Source organism: Jaculus jaculus, chromosome 10 (assembly GCF_020740685.1).
Source record: "Jaculus jaculus isolate mJacJac1 chromosome 10, mJacJac1.mat.Y.cur, whole genome shotgun sequence".
Lineage (NCBI taxonomy): Eukaryota > Metazoa > Chordata > Mammalia > Rodentia > Dipodidae > Jaculus > Jaculus jaculus.
Genome location: NC_059111.1, coordinates 77,138,215 through 77,151,243, shown reverse-complemented (window position 1 = coordinate 77,151,243; position 13,029 = coordinate 77,138,215). Strand labels below are relative to the sequence as shown.

General features: G+C 41.0%; 1 protein-coding gene across 2 annotated transcripts in view; it reads right to left on the bottom strand.

The window, feature by feature from the left end:
* Positions 1-12,560, bottom strand: part of Met (MET proto-oncogene, receptor tyrosine kinase) — a 124,690-nt gene extending 112,130 nt beyond the window's left edge. The window contains exon 1 of one of the 2 annotated variants that reach the window (XM_045160175.1): positions 12,464-12,560. The gene's annotated coding sequence lies outside the window, so the exon portion shown is untranslated. The remainder of the gene's footprint in view (positions 1-12,463) is intronic. The other variant, XM_045160174.1, reaches the window with a different exon arrangement.
* Between the last annotated feature and the right edge of the window lie 469 nt (positions 12,561-13,029).

Below are 13,029 nucleotides of genomic sequence, written 5' to 3'. Positions count from 1 at the left end.
TCTTCAGATCCTACAAAAGCCAGATGCACAAAGGTGTGCTTACGTGAATCCTCATCTTAACTCAGAGTGTCCATTCCAATCCAGTGTCTACAAAGTCAATATAGAGACTTGAGGTAGAAAATCCCTTGTAATGTTTACATAATTCATCAGATCTACAGGCCTTTATTAAGAGGAAATGCCAGCCTTGGATTATTTTTATTTCAAAAGTAGCTTTATTGAAACCTGCAAGGATTATCTTCATGGAGAAGAAAACACACTGAAACAGATATTCTGCCCTTTTTTCAATGAAGCCAACAGTCTCAAGATAGAAAAGAAATGAATTATATGTAAGGATCATCTGACTGTGAAAATTAAAACCCACATAGGAATTAAAAGATCCTTGATCCTGAATACCAGTACAGTTATTCACTTAGAAAGTTTAATAATATTTGGAAAGCAATTAATCAACTTATGGCATAGATTCAAATGCTACAACATTTCATTATTATTAATGAAACTGTTTGGTATTTTATCTGTATTTTCTGGTAATTTAAAGAACATTTTTGTGAACTCTTTGAAGACTAGAAGAATGTTTAAAATTACTGGGCCTTTATGTACAAATTTCAAGGGACAATCCAAGTTTGTGTTAGTGAGTCTGAAATAAATTAGAAACCTCTTAATTTTGACAAGAAAGAAAAGGAAATTTTGAAAAATCCAAAATACATATTCATTTCCGTTTGGAGGAAGATGATTTTTCTGTCAACAATCTCGGATTTGGCTGATTCTTTCTAGAATTCAAAAGAATTTTAAACATAATATATGATAGCCATTAAAAACCAACAACAATAACAAAGGTAATGTTTTAATCCAAAAATCAAACTTAGGGCTTACTGTGGCCAACCTTTAGTCATTGTAACATGAAGCTGCCCCATACAACATTCATGCTAGAAAACTGTACAACTGAGCTACAAAAGAAACGATCATCTTTTAAGAAAGTTTACAATTTTGTGTTGGGCTGAATTCACAGCTATCCTGGGCCACAAGATGAGCATGCTTATGTGATTCTTGCTATGAGTGTCTTAACTAGACAGTGAGGAGACCAACCCTTGGACAGTGTTGCCTCCATGTGGAGCAGAAGAAGTTCATGCCCAAGGGCGATGTCAGTGTCAGATGACAGTTGTTTACCTCTGACTCTTGAAAGACCAAAATGATGGGGAGTAACATAAGCTTTCCCCAACTCCTTAGATCCTGGTGGTCTGCATTTGTGTATTATATATGAATGTGTTATTCTTGTACACACTCTTGGTTGAACTTTGTTATAGTCAAGGTCAAGAAAGGCTTCAAGTTATAGCCTCAAGGGAAGCTAATTCACATCCTCAAACAGATGATATGTCAGTGGAAAATGATTAGTTTTTAGGGCCATAACTTTTGGTTACAACAATAATTTATACATTATAATGAGTAGATATGAAAGAAAATATAAGCCATGAAAATGGTATAGAATTACAAATTTGTGGTTTTTCTTTAGTAATGCCATGACATTCTATGAAAGGATGAAACTTCATATAGCATATGAGAGTAGACTGCAGAGTACTTAGAACACGGTGCTTACAGAATAAAAGCTCTGCACATCTGTGTCACATGCCTGCTATCCTCACTAGAGCCAAAGTTATACCTGAACACATTATACTCTTCAAGCTTGTGTGACCACAGGTATCTGAGGCAGCTACTTTCTAGCGAAGTGGCTTACTTAGCTCATCGTTACGGAAGCTCATGGGCATGGAGACTACAAGCTCGTTTCTAGTGATCTCATGGTGAGTGACAAATGGCAAAGGAAAGAGTGTACGGTACACTGAGTGCTCACATTTCAAGATAGAAGCCAGGAAGACTGTGATATCAGTCACTTCGTCATTGATGGGACAAAAGACCCGGCCAGTAGCTTAGGAAAGGAAAGGGCATATTTCAGCGTACAGTTTCAAGGGGAAGATTTCATTATGATGGGGTAAGGCATGCTAGACCTGAACCGAAAGCCTGTGTTACATCTCCATACCAGCAGGGGAGAAGTAAAGAGAACAAATAGGCTTGGGTTATAATAATTTAAGGACTTACCCCCAGTGACATATTTCCTCCAGCAAGGTTCCACCTCTTAAAGATTGCACAACCTTCTCAAAAAGTGACACCAGCTGGTTTGTTAAGTATTCAAACACATGAGTCTATAGAGGACATTTTATATTAAAACTACTACATAGTGTCATATAATGCCTTCTCAATGAACTATGGAATTCCCACTGACATATGGCTCTTAAAGGTTCAAACCATCTCTCAATACCATTCGTCACACTAGGAACTAGTTCCCTGTTTGTGAACTTTTAGGCTGGTACAAACCATATTTAAACAATAGCATAGGTGAAGTCTTCCTTCTGTAAGAATTCAGTCATTTGTGACAGTAGAAGAGAATATTAGTTTTTGTTCACCATGTGACTTAATTTTTTTTTTTTGCGTGAGCTTTTCTGATTTCCTATTTTGATATGTCTCTTTTCTATCAAGAAGGCAGATAGCCTCATTACTCTGGGGACACTCTTTATGACTTCACAATGCACCCATACCTTTAACTCATTCTCCTATCTCACTTCACTGATTCAAACACTCATCGAAACCTCCAGGTTAGCTGGGCATGGTTGCACATGCCTTTAATCCCAGCACTTAGGAGGCAGAGGTAGGAGGACTGCCATGAGTTCAATGCCACCCTGAGACTACCTAGTGAATTTCAGGTCAGCCTGGGCTAGAGTGACACCCTACTCTGAAAAACAAACAAACAAACAAACAAAAAACTACAGGTCTTTTTGGTTATTTTGTATTTTCAGTGTCTATGGCTGGAAGTTATCATGAATTTTTTCTTAAATTGAAATCCTTTCCCCAAATATACAATCATTTTTGTTTATTTATCAAGACGTAAGACCTTTTGCTTAAAGCTTAAAAATCATTGTAATACAAAATGTGTACAACCACATTGCTGTATCATTATTATTAATGGTTTGGGCCAACCACAGGAACAAAAATTAGGCAGGTCTATGCTATATAAATAAATTACTTCTTACAAAGTGCTATCTGGAACTAAATGTCATAACAAGCTTTAATGATGATGTATGTATTCAGCAAACCTTTAGAGTCAACTAAGAGGACCTACTTCTCAAAACCATAATAACATAATTTTAACCTTTGTCTAAAACCCTCACAAAATACAAGAAACTACCAAATTATGCCACCCTACATGTCATATAATACAACACACTTTTGATGTCGAAAGGTTTTGTGAGGGCAGTTAGACATCTAAACATGGTGTCAAGACAGTTCTTAGCACTTGTATTTCACTACTATGTTTTTCTGTCTGTCTCCTATGTGGCTATGTTTTTCTGTGTGCATTTAAAACTACACATTGGTGCTGAGTCCACATGGGAAGTACATTGTTGCAGTAAGCTTTGCATTGCTGGCATAAAACACCCAACTAAGAGCAGCTTATGCGAAGAAAGGGTTTACTTTGGCTTGCAAACTTGAGGGGAAGCTCCATGAGGATAAGGGAAATGGTGGGATGAGCAGAGGGTGGACACTGCTTCCTAGCCTCATGTGGACACAGGATCAGGAGAGTGTTCTAAACACTGGAAAGGGGAAGCTGGCTGTAATAACACCTGTAAGCCTGCCCCCAACAATACACTGCTTTGAGGAAGCTTCAATTCCAAAATTGCCACCAGTTAGGGACCTAGCATTCAAACCACATAAGTTTATGGGGAACACCTGAATCAAACCACCACATTTTGTCCCTTGTCCCCATAAACTTACCAACATACATGCTATAAAATGCAATGAATTCATTCCGACTTTTAAAAATTCCCATAGTTTTTTATCAATCCAGTGATGTTCAAACATCCCCATAGCCCAAGGTCTTTTAACTGAGCCATAATACAAAAATATAATATAAACAAATAATAAAAACATAATGTCACTGAATAAACATTCACACCTCAAAAGATGGCACTGGGCATAGCAAGGAAATATTCAACCAAGACAAGATTTAAAACAAATAGGTTAAACATCGAACTCTGTAGCTCCAAGTCTGACAACTCTAATCAGTGATAAGTCTCCAAGTCTGTTAATTGTAACCAGTGATGATTCTCTCCAGTACCAATTCTGCCCCAACAGCTAGGCTATTCACAGTCCCATAAAATTTCATCTGGTACCAGTAGTTCTCCTTGGCACTCATCCCATAGTTCTGGAATCTCCATTGGGTCTCCACTGCAACCCACAGTTCTTACACATGACTCCATTGGTTCTCCACACAAGTAGTTCAACAAGCCTGCTTCACACTGCCCATGGCCATTCCCAAAGTACAAAGTATGTTGCAAATACAATGACCCTGTCTTTCCTATACTTATTATACTCCATAATATTAGATGGCTATCAATTTGTTAATCTGGGAGAATAAAGAAGACTGTGAAGAACAGGACTCTTCTTTAGCATTCAGTCCCCTTCACAAGAGTTTGCATTCTTCCTGTTGTCCCAATGCAGGTCAGCAGGCCCAATCTCAATGGTTCTAATCTCTCAAATAATTGCAGATGAATGAGCACAGTTTGCGCACAAAGATTTCATTTTTTTTCTTTGTCATAGCCCTCTGTTCATACCAGTTCATTTCTACTCAATGAAATCCTACATAAGTTCTCAGGACATGGGCATAACAGTAAGCCTCTCACAGCAACTGCTTCTAGCCTGGCCATGTAAGCTTTTTCTCACCCTCATAAGCCAAACCTCATAACCCATAGTTCTTACTGCATTTAGGTCTTTCAACTCTGACCAGAATAGTCCATAAAGCTGTACTTAGAGCACTGCAAGGCATCTCTTAGGCCAAGATTTCAAATTAATCCACATTCCTCCTGCAAAGAAGTTCCAAAACAGCAAAGCTATACAATCAGTTTTGTATCAGCAACAACCCCACTCCTGGTACCAATTTTACTGCTGCAGTCAGCTTTGTATTTCCAATAGAAAACACCTGACTAACACCTGTGTGAGGAAAGGATTTATTTTGGCTTATAGACTGGAGGGGAAACTCCATGATGGATGGGAAATGATGTCATGAGCAGAGGATGAACACCATCTCATGGCCAATATCAGATAGAGGACAACAGCAATATGAGAGTGTGCCAAACATTGGCAAGAGGAAGCTGGCCATAACCACCATCAGCCTGCCACCAACAATAAACTACCTCCAGGAGGATACAACTTCCAAACTGCTACCAGCTGTGGACCTAAGCATTAAGAATTCAAAAGTTTATGGGGGACACTTGAATCAAATCACCACATACAATTATCAGAAAACACACATGCACACACACACAAACACACACAAACACACACAAACACACACATGTAAGAAATCTAACTACGGTAAGAAGGTACCTCCCCACACACAATGGCATTCAAAGATGTGTCCTCAATGCTATTTGGAGCAAAACCCAATACCACTCTTGAGCCCGCCTCTCCCTCCTTGTACAGTATGGCACCATATATAGCATTATGATTTAAAGCCTGTTTGAACATGCTCATCTTGCTTTGATATATGATGACCTTCTGTTTTCTATGCATAGTTTTTAATCAGTAGGCATGTCAAGGTGGGAGGAAGGATGACAGGAATAGTAAAAAGGGGGAAAAAAATCAATTTTTGGAAAACATATGGTAACAACTGAATATTTAATCAAATTAGCCTAGAAATTCCTTCCTATTTTCAGCACTCTTTGCAAGGCAGTTGCTTCATGGTACAAAGTGAATTTCAATAAATGCCATATATTTAGATAGATGGCTTATTTTTGGAATTTGTTAAAACAGGTCACCAACTCAGAATAGATCTCATCCCAAAATATCACAGATGGATATTGATACTGAATAGAAAGACTGGCATTAGCTGGAAGGTTCTGGGCAGAAGAAAATATCATTCAACAATGTACTTACTGAGTACCTACTATGTGCCATGAGGAAAAAAAATATTTAGGCCTTATATATTACAACAGAAAGATGAAGCATGTTAGTACAGACTTCAAGTGAATGCCATGGTAAGTGGTCATTAAAAGTTCTTCTATTTCCCACATTGTATTAGTAGTCATTCAAACATGCATTTTGTCATAGTTACAGGATTTTACACCTAACTCAGGTTTTTTAAAAGATGCTATTTAGTGGTCCTTAGCAAAAACCAACTTCCTCTTTTTTTGTGGAACAAGAAAGGGTCTTACATAGTTTCAAAGATTTCTTAGACATCAAAGAGCTTAGAGGGACATACAGTTTATGGGTAATGGTTTAAGATTTAGTGAATCAAAAACATATGGATTAAATTTCCCTTAAAAGACCCCTTGGTTTAAAACTTAAAGAGTATAAATGCTCTGGTCCCAAGCTAAGCAAAAACCTATTTTTAAAGCCAGTTTAAGTTGTCTTATGGACACAAAACTTGTCTGGCCTTTTCTTTCCCACACACTTAAGCCCCAGAGGAGGCGACCTACCCTTTCTACACAGATTTTACTCCACCTCTCTCTCAGAGTTTGGAAGACTACCTTATTTAAAGGTCAACAGTTGGAATCCTTTTTGAATCCACAAGCCATTCTTTTTCTTTTTTCTTTTTTTTAACACACAACTTCAAAATTCTAGGTATTGTCTCAAATTTCTAACTATTAGTGAACACAAGATCATTTCAAAACAGGAAAAGGACACTGATCTTCATATGTACCCTGTTCTGTGTTATATTATTATGCTTGCATTTAAAATGGTAGGAAGAAATACAGTACATAACCTTCCTTTCTAACACAATGCCCTTCCTGAAGGCCACTAGCCTGGTCACTTCACTGAGGTTTCATGATTAAAGCAAACAAGTTCACACATAACCTGTGAGCTTTTATTCCTTTGGAGAAATAGATTGCAACACTGATCTGATTGCTTTGAAAGGGCACTCAAAGTCAGCAGGGCAGTGCACATTGTGAGTTTCAGTAGCAGAGGAATAACAAAGAGGGAAATTTAGTCAGATACAAAATAAAGAGCCAATATTCCAAAAGGAGCATTGAGCTCAGTGAAAGAACTTGGAAATATGTTTACATGCAAAGTTGGGATGGACTCAGGTTTCAGAGAACGATGCTTCAATGCAAGCATAAAATAACAAGATGATTCCTTATAGCTTAGAAATACACACAGCTTTGGTGCATGTGGGCTGATCTGTTTAGGAAAATAAGTGTGTGCCAATAGGTGATGATAAAACACCCTTTCCTTTTTGAATTAATTTTCCAGAGGGGAAAGTTTTTTTTTTTTTTTTTTTTTAATTCTAGAAAAATAAAGTGCTTTGCAGGAGTTGCCGAAATTCTGGCTGTGTGTGCTACTGAATTCCATGGTTCTTGAGCCATACATAGTTAAGTCCACCTGGGGTGTCAGGGCCAAATTCAGCCTGCAGACTTTCTGTCTCTTGAATGTGAAGTTGATTAAAGATGCTGAACCAACACTTTACAAACCTCTCTGTGTGTACATAATGTGCATGTATGTGCGTTTGTGTGAGCGCAAGTGTGCACATGCCATGGTGTGCTTGTGGATGTCGAAGGAACACCTCAGGCCTCAGGCCTCAGGCCTCAGGCCCTGCCTTCCATTTTGCTTGAGGCAGGGTCTCTGTGCTGCGCCACTGCATGTGTCAGGCTAGCCCGTCTGTGAGCTGTCACGGGGTGTTCCTGCTTTCACCCCCTGTCTTGGCTTCGATGTGTTGGAATTACAGATATAGGCTATCACATCTGCGTTCACATGGATTTTGCAGATCCAAATTCAGTTCCTTGCACAGAAAGTGCTTTACCCACTAAGCCATCTCCCCAGCCCCTGGGTCAACATTTAAAATGTGGAAAGATATCTAGCTTCTTTTGAAATTTGGACTATATCATCATGTTGCCCTATGCCACAACTTTGATGATGCCAAGCAGCGATTGTCCCCTCCAGGGGCCTTCCTATCAGTTTGTCAGTCCCTGGCAAAATGGTTAGTTTTATTTATTTAAGGCACCTGTTCGCAATTATTCATATGGGACTTAGATGTGTATTAGAAGATGAAGCAAGGGAAAAAAAGAGATAATCCAGGCCATTCTCTTTACACAAATGCAACAAGAAAGGAGAGAAGGGAAGGTGGAAGAGTACAGCAGACAGGCTGGGCACCCTCAGTGCCTGCCTTCTTTGCTGGCTCCAGATGGAAGATATCAGCAATGGTGGCCATGGGCATTACTCTCCACAAAGTCTACTGGGCCAGACTCAGGGCAAAAAAGTAAGAATAAAAGTCATCCCAATCCCTCTCTTGATTAAGGATGGGCCAGATGAATGCAGGGAGATGCTATGAATCTTCTTCCATGTCCCCTAAACACAAGAGTCTGGGTCACCCCTGTAACCTCATCTTGGAGACTACAGCTACCCATGGTGGGCCTTGTTTAGAATATCCCTTCCCCAACCAAGGACTCCAGGGATAGCCATGCACACACAGAACAGTTGAAGAAAAAGCAAAAACAAGATGAGATGGGCAGTGTGAAGGAAAGGTCCTGGTAGTACTCATCATCTCAGCCCCATCAGGTTTGAGCTTGAATGCCACCCTGGATGTAAAGTTTTCCCTGCTCTCACTACTGGATTTTCCATCACCTTCATCACTCTAATATTTGACTATCTTGATTCTCTTTCACCACTTTATTCTTCCTTACATTTCTTATCATCACCAAATACATAACACATTTTACTTATGTATTTTTTTTTTTGGCTTCCTCCCTCTATAGAACAGAGGGTCATGAGGTCAGACATTTTTGAGAGTGTTATTCTCTACTGAAACACTGGAGGCTACTACTATGCCTAGTAGATGCTCAACATATTCCCCTGAATCAATGATTAAATACTGAATCACACACTGAAGAGTACAGGAGGCTGGCATTCACAAGCACCTGTGGTCTTCTAGTCACACTTCACAACTGCCTTCCTTTGTTATCGTAGAAGTCCACTGCCAGAGCATCATGCTCATTGTGTAAGTTATATGGCCCATAGGTCTTAACATAATTCCTCTGGGTCCTATAGCTAAATAATTTAAAGCAAATTAAAATCCAGAATAATCTGTATAAACATACTTGCACACACTTATCCAATCACAGAAAAAACACCCATGCCTGGGCATGTGATTACAAAATTTGAGTGTTCTTCATTTCCCAGTGCCCACACCTCCTGCTCCAAATGCCACACGTGTGATTTTTCTCTCAATTATGTTTTACAGCTTATAAAAACACTTTCTTCATTTTGTCCCCTGGAAAACAAAGTAGTCAGATTTTACTGGGTGTTTTTATTGAAACAAAACCCAAGGGGAATATATATGTTAAAGAGTTTAACACAGTTGAATAGATATCTGAGAGTGGGTTTTCTGATGGAAAGGCAGATTACAAAATTACCCACAGCTCTTAATCTAGTAAAGGATCTGAAGACCCCACACATAGAAATTAAGCCTTTTTATCTACTTATTCATTTTAGTATGGAGAGAGAAACACACACAGAGGGCGAGAGACACAGACAGAGATCTCCAAGGACTATACATTTTACATGCATCATTTATTTCTAAACTGTACCTCAGTGACACATTTTGCAAGAGTGAACCTGTGCTGATAGCTGGGAAGAGGCTTAAGCCCGGTCTCCTCATCTGTAACATGGAATAGTTGAGACAATCATCATCTGTGATTTGCTTGCAAGATCAGAAAGATAAAATATGTAGACAAAGCTTAAAAATGTTAAGGTCTTTAGGTTACAGTCTTTTAATTTTCAAAAGCATGCTACTATTGAATAGCAAGTGGGATGATTTTGAATAGCTTTGTAATATTCCTTTAGTCACTGTGGATTCTGATTCCACGTTGTGTGTGGAGTGTGTGTGCGTGCGTGCGCGTGTGTGCATGTGCGCTTGACATCTGTTTGTGTAACTCGACTGTCAACTCTTCAAGGGCACATCATTCCTTTCTCCTCCCTACTTTTAGATATTCTCTTAAGATCATCCTAGGATGCATCAAGTTTGGTTCTTTGCTAATTTTTAGTTAGGCAAATGTGGGCTTAGCAGCAAATTGATGTCTATTAAGAATTCAGAACCAAAGTGATTCCAAACTGACATCAGTCACCATATCTATGATTTATGACTGAGAGGTAAGAATCTATTATGCACCAAGAAAAGCTTGCATAAACTCTGTCCTGTATCAGACATGAGCTTTAATATAGACCAGCAAGGTAAAGAAGACTAATCTCCTAATTCTTTAGTTTCTACATGCATTTCCCCCCCCCCTCCAAGGGAACATGGGAATTAAAGACACCAGGTATCCCAGGAACACACACAGTAGGCCAATGGTCATCTTAGGGGCAGAGAAAAGAAGCTTGGATGGTTCTGGTGACAATTACTAAGTACAATGATAGAGAAGAAGAAATTAAGAAACTGGTGTGATGACATGAAGACACATGGGTTGCTGTGACCAATCCAAGGAAAAAGAATGAAGAAGATAAAGGGAACAGAGGTTATAAGTGATCTGAATGTGTGAAGAGCTGTGCCTCATCATGGGTGTGTCATCAGATGGTGACGTTAGGACAGCCACATAAACAAAGTGTCAGCCCTTCTGAGTTAGCCCTTTCTTTTGAGAGCATCACACTGGAAAGAAAGTTTACTTGAGGTTACATTACAAATATTTGTAAGAGAAATTGAATTCTTTATTTTTACCAACAGCTATGGAAATTGATTTTTAAGAAATCTTTCTTAAGGTAGCCCCCATTGAAACATTTTTCTAAATAAAAATTCAAAAAAGAATGTTGAGCATATGCTAAATGGCCTTGAAAGAATTTATAAACTGTGGGAAATTTTGCTGTTTAGAAAATTATTTTCCTCTCATTGTAGGTTTAAATAATGAAACTATTAGAAGTTTTCATATTAACTGCTTGTGATTATTTTTATCATTCTGATAGCAGTCCTTTGCTTCTGAAAGCCTGTAATGTATCTCTAATGTAAACCCCCTGTTGCAAGTGATCAAGAACAAAGCCGTCTCTGAAAAAGCAGTAGTTGGCTGATCATCCTCGACAAGCCATAAATCCCATCTTGTTTATAGCAAAATACGGTTAATTTAATAACTATTGGCTAATGCACTCTTGAGTTTGGAAAACTGACCACAAATTTTAAAACGCTAGCTATATTTTATAGGCAAACAGAATCATTTTTGGTACTATAAAAATTTCCTATGAAGAATGTACATTTCACTTGTGCTACTAATCAGTTCAAAAGAAATAAGCATGGAGCATACCATGGACAGGGACCAAACACCTCATATCTGTACCACTATGGAAGTTTACACGTTCAAAACAAAGCCCAGCACACTTCCGGCTAGGAAGGAAAGCTATACACCTGCAAATAATCCAAGCATCATTCACACTTTTCCCATAAAAGTACAATTTATGTCCCAGTCGCAAAGAGAAACACGATATGCATAATTCTCAGATCATCTTTATGCAAGAAAAAAATCCATTAGTCAGCTATAATAGTTTAGCTGTAAAGGAAAATAATGTTTCCCCGAATCCATTTGCATGGCAATGTGCGTGTGACTGGTTGATGGAAGTGACAGTACAAACCTCCACCCAACGCTACTGGATTTGAACAGCTTCTTAAAATTCCGCCTAGACTCTTTCCAAGGTTGGCTTTTACAACCTCCTCATATTCATAGTCCATTTTAGCTTGGCAATTAGAGACTCCTGATTATTTTGCCTAAGAGAGTTGACAATATTTCACTCTGCACAAGGGCTACTTTGAACATAAGCCTGTGATAAGGGATAATCTATTGGGCAACTATTCATGCGTGAGCCCCTGGAACCCTTGCCAAATGCCAAATTAGCTAGTAGCTCTTTAAAAAAACATTTAAAAATAAGTAATAAGAAATGGGAAACCCCACTTTAAATTCAGCCTTGTACTTTCATTGGTGTTTTAATAATTGGGTCAGCACCAGTACGACCCAGACTGCCTGACCTGGTTGTAATCTATTTCACCTCCACAGAGCCCCAGCAAAGAGATAAGGTACGACTGACAATAATGGATCGCACGGCCGTCCTGTACGTTTGCCAGAAATAAGGAACTCAGACCATCCCACAAACACCTGCCTTTGGAGAGACCCCCACATCGTGCAGATGGATAAAGCAGGGCAGTACAAGGAAACGTCCGGGCACAAACCTTGCCAGCTGTGTCACCCTGCAGCCGGGCGAAAGGACCGGGAAACTTGCAGGGGCACTGAAGTCCTACCCAGTGCATGACCCTCGGCGCCCACCTGCCCCGCACCCCCCGGAGTTACACAGGTGGCCTTCAGAAACAGTCTCCTAAAGCGACGTGCCCGGGTCTAGTTTGCGCCTCTAACGACCCCATCCTTTCAGTTTGCGAAGCTCCGAAACTCTCACTCACCTCGGTCGGCCCTCCAGAGCGCAGCAGCAGCAGGTCCCGCGGGGGGAAACAAAGGAAGCCGACGCGCCCGCCGGCGAGGGTGGGTGGGCTGCGGGGTCCGCACGCCGCTGGACTGGCTCGCTGCGGAGTCCCGGCGCCCGCGAGGCGGCGGCGGCAGCGAGTGGCGGGCGCGGCGCTGGGACCTCCCGCGCGCCCGCCCCGCGCCTCCCCCCACCCGTCAGCTGTCGCCCCGCATCCGGCTCGCGTCCCGCACCCGACCCCGCAGCTCGGCACGCTGCGTGCGTGCGGAGACGCTGTCCGGGTCACCTGAGGCCCGGCCCGAGCCCAGCCGAGCGCCCCGCCCGCCTCCCCCTCCGCCCACCCGCTCCCGGCCCGGCCCGTGACTCAGCCGGGCATCGGCGCGCGCTCCGCCCCGCCGGGAGAGGCAGCGCCCGGCCCGGACCCGCGCGCGCCCCGTGGGCCTCGGCACGTGTCTATCCGTCCTTCCCGCTCGCGCTCCGTCCGTCCGCCCCGTGCGCTGACCTGGGGACTGTCACCGGCCCCCGCCCTTCCTGCCGCGCCTAGCC